The 7914-nt window shown below is 37.4% G+C and overlaps 1 pseudogene; it reads right to left on the bottom strand.

Annotated features, from left to right (window-relative positions):
• Positions 1-3053: 3053 nt before the first annotated feature.
• Positions 3054-3431, bottom strand: LOC147000017 (multifunctional methyltransferase subunit TRM112-like protein pseudogene; annotated as a pseudogene).
• Between the last annotated feature and the right edge of the window lie 4483 nt (positions 3432-7914).

Here is a 7914-nt window from a genome sequence, read left to right as displayed (position 1 = left end):
CTCATTGTGTTTACACTTGTTTGAGTGTGTATATATGTATGTAACTGTGCACACACCACTGCATATATGTAGAGATTTCAGGAAAATGTGGAAAAAAACAATCCTCTTTTTCTACCATGTCTAGGTTTCAGAGATGAAGTTCAGGCACTCACCCTTGAGTGGCAAGTACCCTTACACAGTGATCCATCTCATACATTCCTTGAGCTTTACTTCTATTTATTCTCTGAAGATTACCTGTTCATTCATCATGTCAAAACTCACAGAGACTATGAAGGTGGTCATGCTGCAAGCCAGCATGAGAATAGAAAATGAAGCAACCAAAGTTTCAATGAACCATTGATGTTTCTTATCATCCTGTTACTTTCATAGATGGATGTGGTTAAAACTCTCACCCCAAGTTCTACTAAGCACAGGTGCATTGAACTCAAAAAGACTGTAGCAGCATCTGTATGCACAGTGCCTGCAAGGTCTCAGACAGAAAGAGTCCAAGCAATGAGTGGGAAGGGGATAAATGCCCCTACCTTTAATTCAGAAATTATTTCCAGTCTCTAGCTTGGAAAGGAAAAAAAATGTTCTTCCATGTTTTTCCCATTTTTTGCATATCCAGTGATAAGGTATCACTGGGTATGCAAACCATGCTTAAATCTAAGCCTCTAGTTCAGCATTACCTGGCAAATGCAAATCAAACTTAATGACAATCTTGGAGGTTCTTTATGTAATAAAGTATTGGCAGAGTTCTTTAAAGAAAACATTAAGGGCCACTTGTTTATATATTATGGTTTCCACTTTTTTCTTTTTATGGGATTTCAGAGTGTTTGTGAACATGTATATCTCTGTGTCTACATGTGTATTTCTTGTGCTTTTTCTTTGGCTAATTTTATTCTGTTTGCTTTCTTCTATTCTGGTTCTTTTTTTTATTATTGTATCTTAATCATCATTATTGTTATTATTATTATCATTACTAGTATCATTATTATTTAGATGCCTGCTTGTATTTTAGTAAAGGGAGAAAGAAAAAGTGTGAATTTGGGTGAGAGAAGAAATGGAGAGGATGTAGAAGGATTTGGGGGCACTGTAATCAGAATGTATTGAATGAAAAGATGTATTTTCAATTAAAAGTGTCTTCACAGAAATGTTGATCTTATTGTTTGTACAAAGGACTTAGAAACTTATTTTTTAAAGAGTCATATTGTAAACAGAGAACAAGTATGAAAGTTTTTCATACTGAGAAGAGTTTCATTTTGAAGGTATTGTGAGGACCCTAGAGTTAATAATCAAGAACACAGAGCATGACACACAGCAGACAAAAGTACAAAGCACACACAAATAGACAGGTAGGCATCAAATTAGTGAATGTATGGACCATTTTCATGGAGCAGAAATCCTCTCCTATTCTCCTTAAGAACAAAACAGAATCGCTGTTGTCTCCAAAGCCTTTGAGTAGGAATTCGTCCAGTATCCTTTTTCTTCTATTTGATTAGAACTGACTCAACACTGCCAAGATTCCAGGACAGGAAAAGAGACTCCCTCATCCACTTGGGCATGTGTGCTTCCAGGTAGTGTTACAGATGATCACATTCTTAGACAACTAAAATAGAGCACATCTATCCTAGTACAGTTCCGGAAGGCAGAAAGTGTGAAAATCTAGGGAATGGCTAGTTTTACTTGTGCCTGACACCTTGAATGGCAACCTGTAGGTTGTGAGTCCTTGTGATACTTTCATGGGAGTTGTCTAAAACTATCTTTATGTCAGATATTTATGTTAAGATTTATAACAGTAGGAAATTATAGTTATGAAGTAGCAAAAAAAAAATTATATTGAGGGGCTCACCATAGCTTAAGGAAGTATATATGTGAAGGAACTACAGCATTAGGAAGGTTGAGAACCATTCTCTGGAAGCTTGAAAACAGAAAGCGTTGTGTGCCTCACAGCCTGGGCCTGGCATCAGTATAAGACCTGCTTCTGACTCTGATCTTGGCTTCCTTTTGTTTCTTGTGACCATGTGGGGATAACTTAGATAGTATAGTAAAATGCCCTATCTGAGAACATGATCAGAATCCATCTTGTGAAACCATGTGCTATAGTATCATTAGGACAGGGCTGTCTTTGGAACCAGTGCTACTCTGCATGCATGTGAGTGCTTTGCTCTCTTTTTTTCTTTCTTTCTTTCTTTCTTTCTTTCTCTCTTTCTTTCTTTCTTTCTTTCTTTCTTTCTTTCTTTCTTTCTTTCTTTCTTTCTTTCTTCCTTCCTTCCTTCCTTCCTTCCTTCCTTTTTTCCTTCCTTCCTTTCTTTCTTTCTTTCTTTTTTTCTGTCTTTTTTCTTTTCTTTCTTTTTTTTCTGTTTTTTTTTTTTTTTTTTTTTTTTTTTTGAGGCAGGTATTCTCTGTGTAGCACTCTGTCATGGAACTCATTCTGAAGATCAGGCTAACCTGGAACTCATAAATTCGCCTGTCTCTGCCTACCAAGTGTAGGGATTAAGGCTTGTATCACCACACCCAGCGTCTTTGATTTTTTATTCTGGTATTAACTTATTGTTCCCAAGGTGGTTTATTTAATTTCATTGTTTTATTTTACTCTTTTCTTTTCTTTTCTTTTCTTTTCTTTTCTTTTCTTTTCTTTTCTTTTCTTTTCTTAAATATTTTCTATTTTTACATTTCAATTTTTTTCCTGGTTTCCCCTTCGAAAACCCACTATCCCATCCCACCACCCCCTACTCACCAATATAACCACTCCTGCTTTCCTGTCCTGGCATCCCCTTACACTGTGGCATGGGGTCTTCCAGGGCCATGCTTCTATTCTCCCACTAGTGTCCAACTAGGCCATCCTCCCATACATATGTGGCTGCAGCCATGGGCCCCTCCCTGTGTATTATTTGGTTGGTCTTTTTTTTTTAATTGTATATTTTTTTAATTTACATTTCAAATGTTGACCTCTTCCCCAGTTTCCTACTTTCCCAGAAACCCCCTGTCACATCCCCTGTGCCCCTGATTCCATGAGCATATTCCTCCACCTGCGCACCCACTCCCACCTATCAGTGTGGTGGTTAGCAAGGTTACTTCTCTGTCTCCTCATCATTCAACATCATATTGCAGATCCTGCGGCTGATGGGGAAAAGATGTCCAGATTCTGGGCATTGCGGGGCACCCTCCAGGACATCAATTTCAAGTCACATGTGGGTACATCTTCCTCAAAATCATCTTGTCTGGTTCATAGCTGTCAGCTGGCTCTTTAGTACCTCGGCCAATACTGAGGTGTCTGCTGTCTGCACAAGCACTGCCCACTTCACTTTGAGGAGCATCTGTGCCAGAAAGTCAGGGTTGAACTCCACAGGGTTGATGAGGATTTCGGTGGCCTACAGGTACAGATGGAAAACATGCATGCCCAAGCTCCGCACATGTGAGTTTAGGAGATTGTAGGAAAGCAATTTCATATGTTCTGCACATTGGTTTTCTGCACAGGACTAATTTTTTTTCATTAATTTTGTGATTTATTTACATTTTATATGATAGCTCAATTCCCAGGTTGCCTTCAACAAATCCCCATCCCATCCACCCTTTCCTCCCTTCCCTTTGAAAAAAGGCTTAGTTTGTGTTAATCTTCTACATTGCACTCCATCACAGAGAGAAATCAAGGCAGGAACTCATGTCGGACAATAGGAAGGGCAAATGGATAAAGGCTACTTATTTGCTGGCTTTCTCAGCACAGTTTTCTCAGCTTTTCTTCTTACAAAATATATAAGCTACTTTTAACTTTTATTTTAATAACATTATATATACATTAATGTACATATACATTATTAGAGTGTTTTGCTTGGGTGGATTTCTGTGGGCCTTGTGTGTCCGGGTTCACAGACCATTAGAGGGAACATGGTCCTTTGATACTGGAGCTACACATGAGCTGCCCCCTGAGTTCTGGGATTCAAACCCTGGCCTTCTAAAAGAGGAGCCAGTGCTCTAAAACACTGAGTCATCTTTCAAGCCCTACCCTCAGCTTGCTTTCTTATTTATTTTATCAACATCTTTGAAGGGATAGCGCCACTCACTGTATACTGGATCCTCTCCCATCAACTGTTAATCAGGAAAATGTCCAATAGGCAAACCAGACCCAGAAAGACACAAAATGCCTTCTTTCACTTATGTATGGAATTAGCTTGTAAGTTTTATTAATGTGTGTGTTTCATTTAGAGTAAGAGAGATGTGCTATCTAGTATGGGATCATGAAGGAGGAGGAGCTCTTCTAAGGAAAGGGAAATAGAGTACAGTGGTATAAAGAATAAAAAAGAAACTACTAAAGAATGGTTAATTTGGGAGTGAATCTCAGGCAAGCCTCTGACACTAGACAGTTCATAAAACCCTAGTTGAAATTTTGCTATTTTTAATTGTGCTAAATGAACACATCAGTATAATGACTTCTAATGAATCCTAATTGCTCTACCCATATGTTTATGTATATTACTCAGCCTTCATCGGAGGTGACTCTTCTACAGAAGGTGGTAATAAACAAAGATAGCCACAACTTGACAATCCACAGAGAGTGACATACTTGGAATGTTAGGGCTTAAAGAGGATTTCTTCATCAAGCTCTCCCTTTCAAGGTTCAAGAATCTATGCAAAGATGAGTCAGAAAGACAATCCTGATCAGAGGTGTAGGTGATGGATAGTACCAATGAGTTGTATCATGGGTATTCCATGTTCTTTATTTAATATCTACTTAACAGTGAGTGCATATCATTTGTAGTGTTGTTTTAGGGTGAGATGTTCTATAGGTATCTGTTAAATTCATTTGGTTCATAACTTCTATAAGTTTCACTGTGTCTCTGAGTTGAATGGTAGGGAGGTAAAGAAGGGAAAGAATTTGTTAAAACCATATTATATGAACAAAATTTAAATGATTTTTTTTAAATCCCAACAAGCATTCCTATAGACCCATCTAATGTAGGCAGATCCTATTTGATGTTTCCTCTTCATAAGTGACTATAGGTTTTTGACTAGTTGGCATAAGATTACTAGCACAATCAGATTAACATAAAGCATTTCTTGTCATGTCTAAAACCATCACACCAAGGGACTAAGATAATCTCTGTACATTCCATTGTTTAAATGTCAGAAAGACATGAGTTTTTACAGTGTGTCTCAGCTTTAAAGTGTAAATCCTGAAAGGATGGCCATGGTCATCTTTCCTACTCCCTGCTTTGAGCCACTACTTCCTGCTCTGTGGTACTACAAAGACTTCATTGCTAACCAGGTACCACTGTGACACAGATATCTTGAAGTCACAGAGTGGACAAGCATCCTTGGAGATCTAGATGCTGATGAGAACACTCTTATACCACCTCTGCCTTCACAATGTACTTGTTAAGATGGGAACATAGTGGGACTGACATGGTGGAAGAAATTCTTTAAAGTCCAGCACATTTCTCAATAGAAATCTCCTGATTTTCACATGGACCGCATATGTTACTCTTTGAAGTCAACCTACACTTTCCTGTTTCTTGTGCAAAGCATTAGAGATGTCAATTAAAGCTAGACTTTTGAAATATATTGATAAGTCTGCCTTATCTTCATATTCCCTGCCCTTAATTATAGGAACCACGCTAAGACTAGATGTCTGAGCCATTCTCACTGACAGTTTTCCTGGTAAACATTTGAAAGAAAGAAATTCTTCTATGGCCCAACTAATCTAATCAGTATATGAGAAGCAGGACTGACATCACTCAGCACAAAAGATAAAGAAAGTCTCTTGTTTTGTGGAGAACTGAGAGAGAAGCAGGGACAGGGGCCTGGAGGATAATGACTGTCCTTAAGGATAGTCAGTCCAGACCTTGAGGCTGGGTCTGACAGCATCCAGAGCAATGCAGTCCAATTGCCTGGAGCTTCCTAGAGGAGCACTGTTTCTCTTCAAAATGTGACAGGGATGGCACCCACAAGGGGGCAGAATTCAGTGTGTTCTAGACATCTTTTGAGCCACAAGTGTACTGATCCCCCTCCCCCACTTCCCTTGCTATTACAGATGAGCAACCTAAATAGGGGACAAGTAAGCCCTGCTGATACCAGAATATCTAATTGGAAAACCCTTACAAGAAAGACCAGTTTCCCTCCACTCTCAGAATAAAAAGTAAGGATTGGGCTCACAGTGATAAGCACTTTCTGACTAGTTTTGAGAGAACAGGCTGCTCCAAGGTCCAAATTTCCGACACACCAAGTAAATGAAATATCTGTACGATCAGAACTTCAAACCTAAAATTTCAATCTCTTTAAAATATTCATCTCTTTTAAAATCCAAAGTATTTTTGCAATTAAAAGTCTCTTAACTGTAGGCTCCACTAAAACAGTTTTTTCCTTCTGTCCAAAGGAAAGACAATGACGAAAAAGGGAACAGAGACTGAAGGGAAGATCATCCAGAGACCATCTCACATAGGTACCCATCCCATCTGTTTTGCAGACATCAAAACCCCTCACTAGTTCTAATTCCAAGAAACACTTGCTGACAGTAGCTACAAATGGCTGTTCCATGAGAGCTTCTCATGTCCTTTGGTCCTGTGTAGGATTGATGCCCAAGAATAAGGGGATGCTAGAGTGGTGAGGAAGGAGAGTGTGAGTTGGTAGAGGATCAACCTCATAGAAGTAAAATGGAGTATGGAGAGGATAGATGGGATGGGCGGTTTGTGGAGGCGTGACATGGAAGGGGATATCATTTGACATGTATATGAATTATAAAATAAAAAATAAACAGAGAAATAAACCCTACCAAAACTAAAATGAAATAAGAGCATACTGTTCTATTTCCACTAAAAAACCCCTATAACTATAGCATATTTAGGGATTTTGTGTCAATTCGGTCTTGTATATGGTTGTATATAGTTTATAGTTTTCTCAGCTGAGTAGGAATTTTGGCTGCCTTCTTCCTTTCGAAGCTTGAATCCATGGAAGTTTGTTTGTTACCATGGAAGTTAGTTTTTAAAAGGGAGGAATTGAGGTCAATTTCAGCTCAAAGATTTTATGGCTATTTCTAAAGCTCATGATATTTCAGCTTTAACTGGGGTTTTAACTTTCACCTCTGGTGTAATCAAGTGTACTATTATATTTTTGCACTTAATCACACACACACAAATCTATGGCCTAGTAATGACATGGGATGATGAAACCAAAATGAACTATAATGATTCCAATAGAAACATGAAAGTACAATTTGGAAAGAAAAGTTCTTCCAAGTGTGTGTGTATGGTTGTGATCCTATGAAGACATTGTTCATACACATATTTTTAATCCTCTTAATCTTACTGCTGTGTAATAAAAATTAAATTAAGTTATATGGTATCAAATGCCTTTATAAAACAATTATCGAAGGTGTATGGGTTGAAGCAATTTTCAAAAATAGAGTTCATTGCAAAAATTCATATAAGGATGATTATTTGATATTTATTTATATTTTGGGACTGTATTTAATTGATAATTAATTTCTTCAGGAGTAGGGTTTGGAGTGCATGCACTTATGAAATGTTAGGTGAACAATATAGAAATATTCTTGTAAATCTTTATTATAAATCAGTGAAAAATCTAATTATTATTATGATGATGTAGTGTTAAGACTTATGAAGTAGATGGAAGATAAAATTAAGAGAAGATAATTGTGTTTTATTGTTTATTATGAAGAAAACAGTTATAAAAAATAATGATTTTAAAAGCCCATCGTTTAATAAAATTGGGTTTATTTTTTTGGATGAATTTTGTGCATTGTGGTAAAGCAAAACATAATCCACTCTTCAATCATGAATGCTTTTTATTGTTGATTACATGAGTGAGTTACATTCTAAAATTAGTTAAGATGAGTAGTGTTTAACTAGGTTGAGGATTTTACTTAGGACACATGTCTGTGAATATAGCAAATAGACAGAATGAAATAGGAAATTAATC

This window comes from Mus caroli, unplaced genomic scaffold (assembly GCF_978045245.1).
Source record: "Mus caroli unplaced genomic scaffold, Mus_caroli_1 scaffold_22, whole genome shotgun sequence".
NCBI lineage: Eukaryota > Metazoa > Chordata > Mammalia > Rodentia > Muridae > Mus > Mus caroli.
Note: the sequence above shows the minus strand (reverse complement) of the source record. Positions and strands in the feature narration are given on the sequence as shown.